Below are 15,040 nucleotides of genomic sequence, written 5' to 3' on the forward strand. Positions count from 1 at the left end.
AAAGTGGTATCAGTATTTCATCTGAACCAACCAATCTGTAGAGTTTTCATCATTTTGCAGAGGGGACGAAGAGACTCAGTATTCTTCCTCGAAGCTTCTCGATGTGCACAGAGTCCTGATTAGATATCTAGAAGTCACAAATGAGTTTTGCAAATCAGACAAAAACTGTTTGTGCTTTTTGGTAAGCAGAGGCCTGGCCTCATGGCTTCCAAGCCCAATATTGCTAGATGGCCGAAGGAGACTATTGCGTCTGCTTATTTGCTTGCAGGGAAGCAGGCTCCTCAGATCCTGCAGGCTCATTCTACAATTGGTACAGTGATATCCTGGGCACACACTACCTTGCTGTCTCTGGTGGACAGTTGCAAGGCATTTATACAATTTCACAGAGAGGTACTGAATAATGAGGGAAGGGCTTCCTTCATGCAGAAGTTCTGTCCAGTGTCAAGTTCAGAACACTATTAGCCACAAAGTTTATACAAAGTTAATTATGTTCAGCAGAAAATAAATCTGTTGCCTCAGGTTGCTTGCTATGTGAATATTCTACACTACATATGTAAGTATTGCCATACTGGGACAGACCGAAGGTCCATCAAGCCCGATATCCTGTTTCCAACAGTGGCCAATCCAGGTCACAAGTAACTGGCAAGATCTCAAAACAGTACAATATATTCAGGAGAGAGATTTGCATGCACTGCCTCCACTATATGTAAATCTCTCTCATTAATTTTTATAGTGGTTATCCTGAAACCTGGGGTGATTGCAGGACCCATGCCAGTACTAAGTAGGAATGTCTATGGAGGCTAGAAGGGACAAAGTTATTTTATTGTTCAGTGTGTGATTACTCCATGCCAAGCTAGACAGTTTTAGTTCTAGGTTTAAAACAATCCTAACCTAACCTGGCACTAGAACATTTAGTGCTGCTCAGGGCGTAGCCAGAAGTCCATTTTCAGGGGTTCACAAAGAGGGGCATAACTGAACGGGGACGACCATCTCTAAAAACACCCATCCCCGAGGATGGCGAAAAGGGGTGGGGCAACCCGTATAATCGAAAGCAGATGGGCGTCCATCTTTTGTTTCGATTATAGGGTCGGGGACGCCCAAATCTCATCATTTGTGTCGACTTTAGAGATGGGCCAACTTGGTTTTCGTAGATAATGGACACTGAGAACGCCCATTTCAAAAACGACCAAATGCCTACAAATGCTGGCTCCTCCCACAACCAAATGTCTTGCATTTGGTTGTGGGAGGAGCCAGGATTCGTAGTACACTGGTCCCCCTGACATGCTAGGACACCAACCGGGCACCCTAGGGTCACTGCAGTGGACTTCACAAATTGCTCCCAGGTGCCTAGCTCCCTTTCCTTGGGTGCTGAGCCCCCCAACTGTACACCACTACCATAGCCTTAAGGGGTGAAGGGGGGGGACACCTACATGTGGGTAAAGTGGGTTTTGGGGGGGGGGGGGGGTTGGAGGGCTCAACATTTACCTGGATTGGCCACTGTCGGTGACAGGATGCTGGGCTAGATGGACCTTTGGTCTTTCCCAGTATGGCACTACTTATGTACTTATGTATTTATAACAGGTAGGGGGTGGATGGGCCTGGGTCTGCCTGCCTGAGGTGCACTGCACCCACTAAAACTGCTCCAGGAACCTGCATACTGCTGCGATGGACCGGAGTATGACATTTGAGGCTGGCAAAAAAGTTTTTTCACGTTTTTTTTTTTTTTGAGGGTGGGAGGGGGTTAGTGACCACTGGGGGAGTCAGGGGAGGTCATCCCCAATTCCCTGCGGTGGTCATCTGGGCAGATCGGGCACCTTTTCGAGGCTTGGTCATAAAAAAAAAAAAAAAAAGGGACCAAGTAATGTCGACCAAGTGCTCATCTGGGCCGCCCTTCTTTTTTCCATTATCGGCCGAGGACACCCATCTGTCCCGCCTTCGCTACACCCCTGACACGCGCCCAGGAACTTTGGTCACCCCCACGATGGAAAGCAGTCTGGGACGGCCTAAAATGGCTTTCGATTATACCGATTTCGCCGACCCTGAGAGAAGGATGCCCATCTCCCGATTTGTGTTGAAAGATGGCCACCCTGCTCATTTGAAAATAAGCCAGAAAGTGGACTAAGGGAGTCCTGATACTCTCTCCTCCCTCCCGCAATAAAATTATTACTTTTGCTGGTGAGGATGCGAAGAACCACCAGCCGAAGACATCTCCTGTCTGGGTTGTGCCTGCAGTAGCATGTAATTCAGCAGGTGTGCTTCGGCTGCTAATGCTGGCTCTCTTGCACATGGTCAGCCCCCCCCCCCCCTTCAAGATAGGAAAGAACAAACTGGAAATAAGAATCCATACCACAGAATTGCTGCAGAAATTACCCTTGAACTACTGTATGAAACCGGGGGTTCTGATTCATAGTTTCTTTGGTTTTTTTAAAAATAAGGATTAATGCAAGCCTGCAGACTTATATCACACTTTTTCTCTTCCCACATGCTCAGAGGCCTCCCCACCTCCCCCCCCCCCCCGGCTATGCCATTGGTGCTGCTTAAAGCATCTACAACAGCAAGTTAATACTTCCTTCTTTCCAAGCCCCTGTAGCAGAGAATGAACTGATGCCACTGAGTACTTCACTGCTGGCACAGAACAGATACACTCAGAAACAGGAGTCACTCATAGCCAAAGACCCACTTAAGGGTTAATTCCTCTCCATACAAAAGGACACTAAGCTGCACAATAAGCTTTGAACCAGAACAATAACTTGAGACAGGAATAAATATCAGTATGGTAATTCTATTAGTTAGTTAACCATCCGTTTTCTATGGTTAATAATGTCTGCACAATAATCTCCTTTCTCCCGCTCTACTATCAGTTTTACTAAAAGCAGAGCTCACAACACTGAATAACAATATATTTCACAAGTCCATTGTGCTTAACACCTATGATGAATTATAAGTCTGTGGAGTTCTCTGTCAGCAGTGGTATGATAGGAAACAGAACTGTTAAAATGATAGTGTCTACACTTTAAGGTTGGTGCGATCATGATACTTCTGGTAGGGATCATTGACAAACCAGTTTCTTCTTTTCCAGAAGGAAGTGGTCATTTTATCCAGCATTTTACTTTGGGTTTTATTACAGAACACTTCTTCTCGTAAGCGTTTCTTTCTGGCAGCACTCTTCTTCCACAGGCTCTTCTTGTAGCCAGCCTATTAGGGACCACAGTAAAACACAGTAAATGCATAGTAACATACATAGGTGTTTCAATTGGTATTATGCTGACATTGTATTATATTTATGTTATTGAAGGTAAAATTAGTCCTTACCTGATAATTTTCTTTCCATTAGTCCCAGCAGATCAATCCAGAGACTTGCGGGTTGTGTCCCTCTACCAGTAGGTGGAGATAGAGAGAACTACAGAAGTTTGGCATATGTGGTCACGTGCAGCTGCCAGAACCTCAGTATTGTCGATACCAAAGCAGTGGAAGAAACTGATATATGATCAAAAAAATTCCTCTCCTGTCCAAATATAATGCAAAACAAAAACCATCTCTACCACAGATGCAGGAGGATTAAGCCTAACAGAAGCTATAAACAACTAGTGACAAATTTCCTTTTCTTCTTCTTTATTAAGAAAATAAGCAACTCCTGGAAGCAACAGGAAAAAAACAAAACTTGAAGAATAACAATGTAACCAAATACATAGAATAAGTATAGGGCAGGCCCCTGGATTGATCTGCTGGGACTAATGGAAAGAAAATTATCAGGTAAGGACTAATTTTACCTTCCATAGCATCCCGCAGATTAATCCAGAGACTTGCGGGATGTATCAAAGCAGTCAACAAGTGTGTGTGGGGGGGGGGAAATGTCACTCCTGCGGCTAAAACCGAAGCACCAAAAGCCGCTTCCTGACGCACAGAAACATCAATTCTGTAATGTTTGGAGAAAGAATGGACCGACGATCAAGTGGCCGACCTACAGATTTCCTCCAGAGGAACACACCGATACTCAGCGAAGGAAGTAGCCTGTGCCCTGGTGGATGAGCTCGAAGAAGGGATGGCGGAGACTTCCCCATAGCAACGTACGCCGACGAGATTGCATCTCTAAGCCAGTGGGCTATTGTTGCTTTAGAAGCCATTTCACCTTTTTTTCTGCCGGCATAAAGTACAAAAAGATGATCAGATCGACAGAAATCATTAGTGATTTCCAGATACTTAAATAACACGCGTCTAACATTGAGACATCGCAGAGCTCTATATTCATTAGGATAATCCTCTTGGTGAAAGGATGGAAGGAACAGTGTCTGATTTAGGAGAAACCGCGACACTACCTTAGGAAGGAAGGATGGAACCGTCCTAACGGATACTCTGGCTTCCGTGAAACAAAGAAAAGGATTCCTACAGGAAAGGGCCTGTAACTCTGAAACATGTCTAGCAGAAGTAATAGCCACCAGAAACACAGTTTTCATAGTGAGATCCTTTAAAGATATAGACACTAACAGCTCGAATGGAGAATGCTTTAGAGCACGTAAAACCAGATTCAGGTTTCAACTTGGTACTACCGGTAGAACAGGAGGGCGAAGATGATTAACTCCACGAAGAAAACGGACTACATCCGGGTGAGAACCCAGAGAAGTTCCTTGTAAACAACCTCGGAAGCAAGCTAAAGTCGCCACCTGAACCTTCAGCGTAACTAAAGACAACGATTTGTCAAATCCAGCTTGTAAGAAGGAGAAAATGGAAAAAATCGAGGCCATATAGGGTGAAAGACCCGCTGACGAGCACCAAGACTCAAAAGTACACCACACTCTTGCATACGCTGTGGAAGTAGACTTTTTCCTTGCTTGCAACACAGTCATAATCACTCCATCGGGGAACCCTTTCCGACAAACACGTGCCCTTTCAAGAGCCATGCTGTAAGACCAAAGGGGGAGGGATCCTCCATGAGGACAGGACCCTGATGCAACAGCTCCCAACTTCCTATCAACCTTAGAGGTTGGTCGATTAACAAACGAATCAAGTCCGCGTACCACGGTCGCCTGGGCCAATCCGGAGCTACTAGAATCACCTGACTCGGGTGGCGAGCAATGCGACCCACCACTCTTCCTACCATCGGTCATGGTGGACGAGATTTGAGGGCCACGGTTGAAGCAGCGCATCGATCCCTTCAGATCCATATACTTTTCTTCTGCTGAAGAATCGTGGAACTTTGTTGTTGGTGGCGCTGGCCATTAAGTTGAGACCTGGAATCCCCAATTGATTCATGATCTGATTGAAAGCTAAGGAGGAGAGTTCCCATTCCCCCGGATCCAAGCGATGACGACTGAGGAAGTCCGCCTGAACATTCAATGATCCTGCTATGTGGGCAGCCGAGAGAAGGGGAACATGGGATTCTGCCCAACTGCAAATCAGAGCTGCCTCTCTCGCCAAGGGAGCGCTCTTGGTGCCCCCCGTCTGTTGACGTATGATACAGCAGTCACGTTGTCGCATAAAACTCACAGGGTGACCACCTATCCAAGGCTGAAAGGTTTGAAGAGCCAATCATATTGCGCGAAGTTCCAGGCTACTGATGGACCAAGAGGTCTCTATCCAAGTCCAGGTGCCCTGAGCCACTTGTCCCAAGCAGTGAGCTCCCCAACCCTGACAGGGAGGCATCCGTGGTCAATACCAGCCAGGACAGAGGTCCTAAAGGAAGCCCCTTGTCCAGGTGGGGAGGTTCCAACCACCATCTCATGGCCGTTTTTGTGGCAAGCATCCACAGGAGGGAAATGAGTTAATCCTCCGAAAAAGGCAACCACCGACTGAGAAGAGATAGTTGAAGAGGACAAATGTGACTCCTGGTCCAAGGTACCACATCTATTGTGGCTGCCATGGAGTCCAAAATTTGCACATAATCCCATACTTGAGGAGCCTTCTGAGAGAGAATTGTCTGTAATCTGAGATTGGAGGCGGAGCTTGCGACTCTGTGGAAGGGAAACTGTCTCCTCTTTCGTGTTGAATATGACTCCCTTATATTCCAGAGATTGAGTAGGAGTCCTGTGATATTTGGGGAAATTTAGAACCCAGCATAGAGATTGCAACAAGGAAATCACTTTGTCTGTCGCTTGCACACTGTCTAGGTAAGAGGGGGCACGAATTAACCAGTCGTCTAAATAAGGGTGGACTTGAATTCCCAGCTTCCGCAGATAAGCGGCGATTACTACCATGACTTTTGAGAAAGTTATTGGAGCCTTTGCAAGGCCAAAGGGCATGGCTTGAAACTGGTAATATTGACCTAGAACTGCAAAACGAAGAAAGCGTGATGAGGAGGCCAGATCGGAATGTGAAGATAGGCCTCTTTGAGCTCTAACGATGTCAAGAATTCTCCTGGCTGAACTGCTGCGATGACAGATCCCAGTGTCTCCATTCGAAAATGACAAACCCGTAAGGCCTTGTTCACAAATTTGAGATCTAGGACGGAACGAAAAGTTCCGCCTTTTTTGGGAACCACGAAATAGATGGAATAACGGCCTAAGCTGCGTTCCGCCGCCTCTACTAGCCGAACTGCGCCTAGACTGAGAAGCTCGTCTAGTGTTTCCCGAATCTCCAGACGTTTGACTAGATTTTTGCACGGGGACTCCAAAAGGAAGTCTTGTAGAGAAAGGGCGAACTCTAACTTGTAACCTCTTAGGCAAAAAAGATAGGGGAGGAGACTGAGAACTGTGAGAAAAGGATGGACCAGCAGAACCTTGCAGGTTCAAAGATCCCTTCAATAAATATGCTTTATGCATAAGAATCACAAATTCAGGAGAAAATGGCATCTGTTCAGCCAGCAATGCTTCTGAAATGTCTCCTGCAGTCTCCTGAGCCAGATTAGACGGCGGGCTAACAGGTCGTTCCGAGGGAATTGAAAGCTGGGCCACAGAAAAAAAAAAGCTGCTGCAGAGGCACGCTGCCCTGATCTTCCCGCTGAAAAAGATTCAGGCGCCGCCATTTTGAGCACAGAACGCTCTGGCGGCTCAAGCTGCGGTGTCTGAGCGGGTCCCCGTGCACAAAAATCACATGCCCCTGACGCTGCTCGCCAGTTCCCACACCGGGAGCAGTGTTTTACAGATTCCGACGGGTTAGACATGAGGTGCGCTTAACTTAACGAGAGTGTGCCCGAGGGACAAAATATCCAGTAAAAAAAAAAAAAATCACCTCGCCAAAACCCAGTCCCAATGTTACAAATAATGAATACTGCTTCTTACCTCGGGAGTCGCTTCTAACTGCCCTGCTTGCTTGCTTTTTTTTTTTTTAATCTGACAGGAGAGGAACAGTCAGAGACAGGAAAGAACAGCAAATAAACTCCTCAGGAAGCAGTGGGACAGTTGGGGGGAGGAAAGGGAGGGACCCGGCACCACCGGGTGTACCCAGAAGTTCTCAACCCCACGACCAGGCTACTACTAATCCCAGGGGACGGGAAAGGAGCCGGTCAAAACAGAGCTGCACTGAGGTTCTGGCAGCTGAACGTGACCACATATGCCAAACTTCTGTAGTTCTCTCTATCTCCACCTGCTGGTAGAGGGACACAACCCGCAAGTCTCTGGATTGATCTGCGGGACGCTATGGAATGATCTTGCATGCTATTATAGTATTTGTAGCATTGTACCAACGTTTACCATATGACTCTGGGCAAGTCACTTAACCCTCCATTGCCCCAGGTACAAAATAAGCACCAGTATTTAATATGTAAACCGCTTTGATCACAACCACAGAAATGTGGTTTTATCATGTCCCATCCCCCCCTTTCCCCCCTATGGTTGTTCCTACAGTGATTTTAAATATGTATATTTTTGATACTGTTTCATGGTAGTCCTATTATTAGTTTTCAAGTTGCTGTTTCCAAGTTTACCGTATTTGTTTATATTTGGTCATTCTACTATTATTTGGTCATTCTACTATTGTTGAGCTGTTAAAAAAAATTGTAAGTTTTATGTTAAACAGTACCTGCTGTACACCGCGCTTTGGGTGAATCTCTTCATAAAGGAAGTTAATAAATCCCAATAAACAAAATAGTAAGTGATAGCAGATAACAACCTGCATGGTCCATCTAGTCTTCCCAGTAAGGTGGTTGGAGTTTACCTGCCTCTCCATGCCCTGTTTAAGTGTAAAGCCATTAAAATTTTTGCTTTGATTCCCTCCTCTTTCTATATAGGGATCCTCTGGGTTTATTCCACAGTGTCATGGAGAAATTGATCAAGTGACATTGTGAGGTTTGACCCATTTGCTCCCTATTAAATCTATTGCTCTTCCTTTAGAACTGCAACCAGAACACATGCACCCTTCCTCCAGTGAGCTACTTACCATGCAAACAGATACAGTTGCTGATTAAACAAAGACATTTTTTGATTAAAGAATCTTGTCATGAAACACCTAGCCACCCGCCTGGGGTTACCCCCAGCACAGCACAGGTCCACCGGCACCTGCCACTTGTGCTCTACACTAACACCTTCCTCCCACCAACTGGGTCACAAACGCCTCTGGGCAAGTCCCCTGCTCTCCAATTATCCCCAGTGTTTTCTAGGTTACTGGTGACACACTCCCAGTGGTCCCACAGTTCCCAGAAAACACTCACAGACCCAAAACAAAAACCACCAGAATTCTTTATCAGTCCAGACAGACGAGGCAAACAAAAAATATTGAACAATAACAGGTACCTGAAATATGGATCAATTATAACACTTTACTGGACGTTGTTGCAACCATGGAGACATGGCTCAATGGTTCCCATGAATTGGATGCAAACATACCAGGCTATAATATATTTAGGAAGGATAGAGATGATCATAAAGGTGGAGGAGTAGCTCTGTATGTGAGAAATGATATTGCAGCGACTGAAATGACAGGGGCCTGGGGAAAGGAAGAAGTGATATGGATCACCTTAAAAAGAGATGATAAAACCTCTATCCACGTGGGTGTTGTCTACAGACCTCCGACACAATCGGAGGAACTAGATAAAGATCTGATCACAGATATTCATAAGTACATAAGCACTGCCACGCTGGGAAAAGACCAAAGGTCCATCAAGCCCAGCACTCTGTCTCCGACAGCGGCCAATCCAGGCCCCAAGAACCTGGCAAAAACCCAGAATTTAATAACGATCAATGGACTTTTCCTTCAGGAATCTGTCCAGACCCCCTTTAAACTCAGCAAGGCCAGCTGCTGTCACTACCTTCTCCGGCAATGAGTTCCAGAGTCTAACCACACGCTGAGTAAAGAAAAACTTTCTCCAATTTGTTTTAAACCTACCACATTCTAATTTCATCTTGTGTCCCCTAGTTCTATTATTGTTAGAAAGCGTAAATAAACGCGTCACATCTGTCCGCTCTACCCCACTCATTATTTTGTAGACCTCTATCATATCACCCCTCAGCCGCCTTTTCTCCAGGCTAAAGAGTCCTAGCCGTCTTAACCTCTCCTCATAAGGTAGTTGTCCCATCCCTTTTATCATTTTCGTCGCCCTTCTCTGCACCTTCTCCAATTCCTTTATATCTTTTTTGAGATGAGGCGACCAGAAGTGAACACAATACTCAAGGTGCGGTTGCACCATGATGCTATATAACGGCATTATAACATCCTCATGCTTGTTTTCCATCCCTTTTCTAATAATACTCAACATTCTGTTCGCCTTCTTAGCCGCCGCAGCACATTGAGTGGAAGATTTCAACGTTCTATCCACGATGACTCTCAGATCCCTTTCTCGGTCCGTAACTCCTAAAGCGGAACCTTGCATGACATAGCCGTAATTCGGGTTGCTCCTTCCCACGTGCATCACTTTGCACTTGTCAATGTTGAACTTCATCTGCCATTTGGACGCTCAATCCCCCAGTCTCACGAGGTCCTCTTGTAATCTTTCACACTCCTCCCGCGACGAGACGACCCTGGATAATTTTGTGTCATCTGCGAATTTAATTACCTCACCAGTTACGCCCATCTCAAGGTCATTTATAAATATGTTAAAAAGCAGCGGTCCCAGCACAGACCCCTGAGGGACCCCACTAACTACCTTTCACCATCGAGAATACTGACCATTCAACCCTACTCTCTGCTTCCCGTCTTTTAACCAGCTCTTAATCCATAATAATACACTGCCTCCGATCCCATGACTCTCCAGTTTCCTTTGGAGTCTTTCATGCGGCACTTTGTCAAACGCCTTCAAAAGTTGGGAAAGAAGAGAGAGGTGCTTCTGTTGGGAGATTTCAATCTGCCAGATGTAGATTGGAAGGTTCCATCTGCGGAATCGGAAAAGCATCCACGATCTCTCTACTTGAGAGATCGTGGATGCTTTTCAAAGTGCTCTGCTCAGACAAATGGTGATGGAACCCAGGAGGGAGGGAGCGACGCTGGATCTGGTGCTCACAAATGGGGATAGTGTGTCAAATGTCCGAGTGGGTGCCCACCTGGGCAGCAGTGACCATCAAACAATTTGGTTTGATATAACAGCTGAAGTGGAGGGTGGCCACTCAAAACTCAAAGTCCTGGATTTCAAGCATGCTGACTTTAGTAAAATGGGGGAATACCCGAGGAAGGAGCTGATGGGCTGGGAGGACATACGAGAAGTGGAAGGACAGTGGTCCAGGCTGAAAGAAGCTATAAATATGGCCACAAACCTTTATGTAAGGAGAGTAAATAAAAGAAAAAGGAAACCGATACGGTTCTCCGAGCAAGTGGCTGAGAAAATGAAGGCTAAAGAGTTGGCATTCGTGAAATACAGAAAAACTCAAGAAGAGGAACACAGAGAGAAATACCGGATGAAACTGAAAGAAGCCAAGAGGGAGATATGTCTGCCAAAGAACAAATGGCTAGAAATGTAAGGAGGGGCGACAAAAATTTATTCAGGTATATTAGTGAAAGGAGGAAGACTAAAAAGGGAATTGTGAGACTGAAAGATGCTGTGAACCGCTATGTAGATAATGATGAAGAAAAAGCAAATTTGCTAAACAGATACTTTTGTTCTGTTTTCACAGAAGAAAATCCTGGAGAAGGACCACAATTGACTGGCAAAAGTACATATGAGAATGGAGTGGATACAACACCATTTACAGAAGAGAATGTGTATGAACAACTTGAAAATCTAAAGATGGACGAAGCCATGGGACCAGATGGGATCCACCCCAGGATATTGAGAGAGCTCAGAGAGGTTCTGGCGGGTCCTCTTAAAGAGTTGTTTAATAAATCCTTGGAGACGGGAGAGCTTCCGTGGGATTGGAGAAGAGCGGATATGGTCCCTCTTCACAAAAGTGGTGATAGGGAATGTAGGAGTATTTACCTGAGATCTCACCTTTGCTGGTCTTGGCCTATACAGCCATTGTTATAACAATATGGATTTTACAGCTTGTGGCCTGTATGCATCAGTAACCATCAGAAACCAGCTTGGTTACAAAGGAAAATTACTGCTGAGCATACCACGATGACTTCATCTAAGGACATATTCTTTGTTGCAAACTAGTCCAGTTATCTCCTGGGAAGATTGGAGGAGACACACATGCCTCCAGGAGTATGGGATCAGACAGGGAGGTTTGCATGCCATCGATAACAGTTTCATGGCTACAACAAAGGCTCTCTTCATGACCATGAAGCTGGCTGGACACACACACACTCCCTCTCTCTAACAGACACAAACACACACACACTCTTCTCTCACAGACACACACACACTCTTCTCTCACAGACACACATACACTCTTCTCTCACAGACACACACTCTCTCACAGACACACACACTCGCACATTCACTCTCTCTCTCTCTCGCACAGTCACTCTCACACATACACAATCAGAGGAAAACCTTGCTAGCGCCAGTTTCATTTGTGTCAGAAACGGGCCTTATTTACTAGTTATTTACTAATTATTAAGTATTAAGACTGATAAACCAATACTGTTCAAGGTTGTACAATCACGGCAGTAAAGAAAAACAAAAGGATCTGATTTAGGAAACACAATGAAAAATGAAATATTGCTCTGGTAACATCTTACCTTTTTTCTTAACCATAAACCACAGTGTAGTCTGAGAAACCTGTGTACAACCGATTTCACAGTTTTCCTTTTTCCTTTTCGTAAACCAAAAGAGGTGAGAGTCCTTACTGGCTGGTAAAAAATACCAGGAAGCAGAGGTGTTACACTGAAAAGAGAAAAAGAACTTAAAGTCAATGATGAAGGAAATGTGTCCAACATAAAAAAATATTTTAAAGTTTTAACCTCCAATGAACAGTCATGCTACCAATGTTTACTGGATAAACACTAGAAATATTCTGGTCTCCCACATCCCCCTTAGACCAGCTGCTCTTTTTTGCACTCTGTGCTAACAACTCCTCAACTGTATAAATTCTTATTTACCACTCTGTTCCCACCAGTGTGGGAGAGAGCCACTACAGAATCTAAATAAAACTCTAAAAAAAATAGCTAAACACCTAAAATGTATAGAAACATCTAAAACAGAGGCATAGCCTGACTCGGTATTTTGGATGGGCCCAGAGGTAAATTGGATGTGTCCTTCCATATGCATGTTCTGCCGCCACCGCCCCCCCCCCCCCCCAATCACCACCACACAAATCTTCCAGAGATATTTTTTAAGAACACAGATTTTTTTTCCATCTACCCCATATCTTCTCCCTCTCTTCTGCAGCATCTGCGCTCGTCTATGAACCCAGTCCCTCCCCTGTGTTGGTACAGGTGTCCCCGGTGCCTGCAGCGATTCATTTTTGCTGCTTGCGCTGGCCCCACAGGCTTCCATCTGTCGGTGTCCTGCCTTCGCTGACATCATTGCCTGTTTCCTGTGTGGCAGAACACAGTAGATGGATGCTTGCGGGGCCGGCGAAAGCAGTGAGAATGAATTGTTGTTGGTGCCTGGGACGCCTGTACTGACACCGGAGAGGGAAGGGGTTCAGACAGAAGCGTAGATGCTGGGATGCCACGGAGAAGAGGGGGGAAGACAGCAGTGAGGCGCTGTAGCTAGGTGGGCCTGAGCCAAGAATAGGTAAAACAAGACACTCCTCCATGCCAAATTAGCGAAGTTGCCATAAAAGTGGATTATTTCGGCCCCTTTAGACACTGTGGAAAGAGTTACTATAGCTGTGGCAACAGAAGCCCTCCTGTAGTGTTTTGTTTGGATAATGTGGTATTCAGTGCTGGGAGGTATTGGATATCTGTTACAGCTACTGATTAAGGAAGATGGGAATTTTTTTTTTTACTTCCCAGGATTTACAGCAACACTTTGGTTCCGCTGACACTTTTGCCTACCTTTAGTTATCTCATTACATGTCCTTTTTGCCTATGCAAAGCTTGTCTCCGAGATTCGGGGTTGTGCTACGGGAATGTTTGAAAGGGGTTGCCTTTGGCCAGGTTTCTATTTCATGGTTTCATAGGGAGTTCACTAAATGTTTATCTCCAGGGAGTGGCACAACAGGATTTGGGCCGTACTTTTCGGGCTGTGATTCTTTCAGCTGCCATTCGCAGGATTCCTCATTGGGTCCTAGAGTGGAGTTGAGGAATATCATTTCAGAATTGTGCACAGAGCCCATTTTTCACAAAAACAAAAATACTGGGTAGGTAGTGTCATCCCACGATCTGAAATGTACCATGGAGGATAATTTGTTTCTTCATGGTATGTGGCCATGCAGGCAAATCCAGACCTTTTGGGAAAATGTACTTACTTTTCTTTAGTCTGAATTGGGCCGTCGTGTTGGGTTCACCCTAGAGGGCATGTTATTTAGCTCCTTCTCTACCATTGGGGTGGGCACGCCTGGTGAAAAGCCATTTGTGGGGAAGTCCTGTATTTTGGGGAAGAAGTACATCCTCAACTATTGGATGCTTTCTTACCCACTATCCATATGGTATGTATGAGCTCATGTTATGGGAATTCCAGGGAGCCCAGTTATCCCCGAAATGACAAAAGACATTTCTAGTGATATGGGGTACATATTTAAATGAGATCCTCCTACAGCACACAGTCAAGTCTTGAATAGGTTTTCTCTGGGTCATTAGGGTACATCAGATTTTCAGTTCTTAAGAAGGGAAGGGGGAGTAGAATTTGATGTGTGCGGATTGTTTTCTGGATTGGTGGTAGTTTAGGGTTCTAAGAACAAAGGCCTCAGACACAGGAATTGTTTCCTGCAATGTATTTCATGAATTTGTGTTTTGTCTTGTTCAGCAGTTGGGAGGGGGGGAGGGTTTGAAAGTCATGTGGTTTTATTATGTACTATTTGGTTGTAAGGCAATTTAATTTCAATAAAAAGATTTGAAAATAAAAGGGATATGAGAACATTGACCATTGCAGTCCTGAATTCCTGTAGAAGCTCCTTCCTCCTCCACTGTAGGCTTCTCTGGAGTGGAATCCAGCTTCACAATGGAGAAGGGGCTGGAGTTGTTCAAAGGATTATAATTATGCTGTCACAATTCCCACAGATGCTATCTACATGCATGCTAAGCAGCAATGTGCTTTTAAACTCTACTAGTAGATAATGACAGGTTTGTAATTTTTTTCAAAAATTAAAGTGGTTCTAGCAAAAAAACATTGAAAGGGCTATCTATTGATAACATTTGTTTACACCAGAGAAAATACATACACTGAAGCACAAGACTTGAACTCATTCTGTTGAGCCAGTTCCGACTGGGCACATTGCTGAGACTCTGCTGTTAAGACTTTGCTCAAGCTAGGCTGCTGAACAGCAGCTATAAATTCAAGGAAGGCATTGTGGCAGGGTAACCTAGGGTCCTAAGCATTTCACAGCTTCACTTTAAAATTTTTAAAAATCTCCTAGGTGTCAAAACACAACTAGATACTGCAGACTGAACTATCACAATCTGTGTCTGCAATCAAGAAAATCACCATCCAACCAGTTAAGGGCTGAGTTCTAGACAATGGCTCACAAGAACTGGCATCTTCAACGACAGGGATTCACATATTCAATTTTACCAAGCTTAGCAACACCCTCTTACAAAGTGTTACTTATCCAAACCAAAACCTTTTAGAGCTACATTGCAGAAATACAATTTAATAAACCTCTGATCAAGAAACTGTCTTCATAGGTATCAA

General features: G+C 44.9%; 1 protein-coding gene across 1 annotated transcript in view; it reads right to left on the reverse strand.

Moving 5' to 3' along the window:
- Nucleotides 1–15,040, reverse strand: part of PTCD3 (pentatricopeptide repeat domain 3) — a 221,769-nt gene that overhangs the window by 195,529 nt on the left and 11,200 nt on the right. The window lies entirely within an intron of this gene.

Source organism: Microcaecilia unicolor, chromosome 2, assembly GCF_901765095.1.
Source record: "Microcaecilia unicolor chromosome 2, aMicUni1.1, whole genome shotgun sequence".
NCBI classification, from domain to species: domain Eukaryota; kingdom Metazoa; phylum Chordata; class Amphibia; order Gymnophiona; family Siphonopidae; genus Microcaecilia; species Microcaecilia unicolor.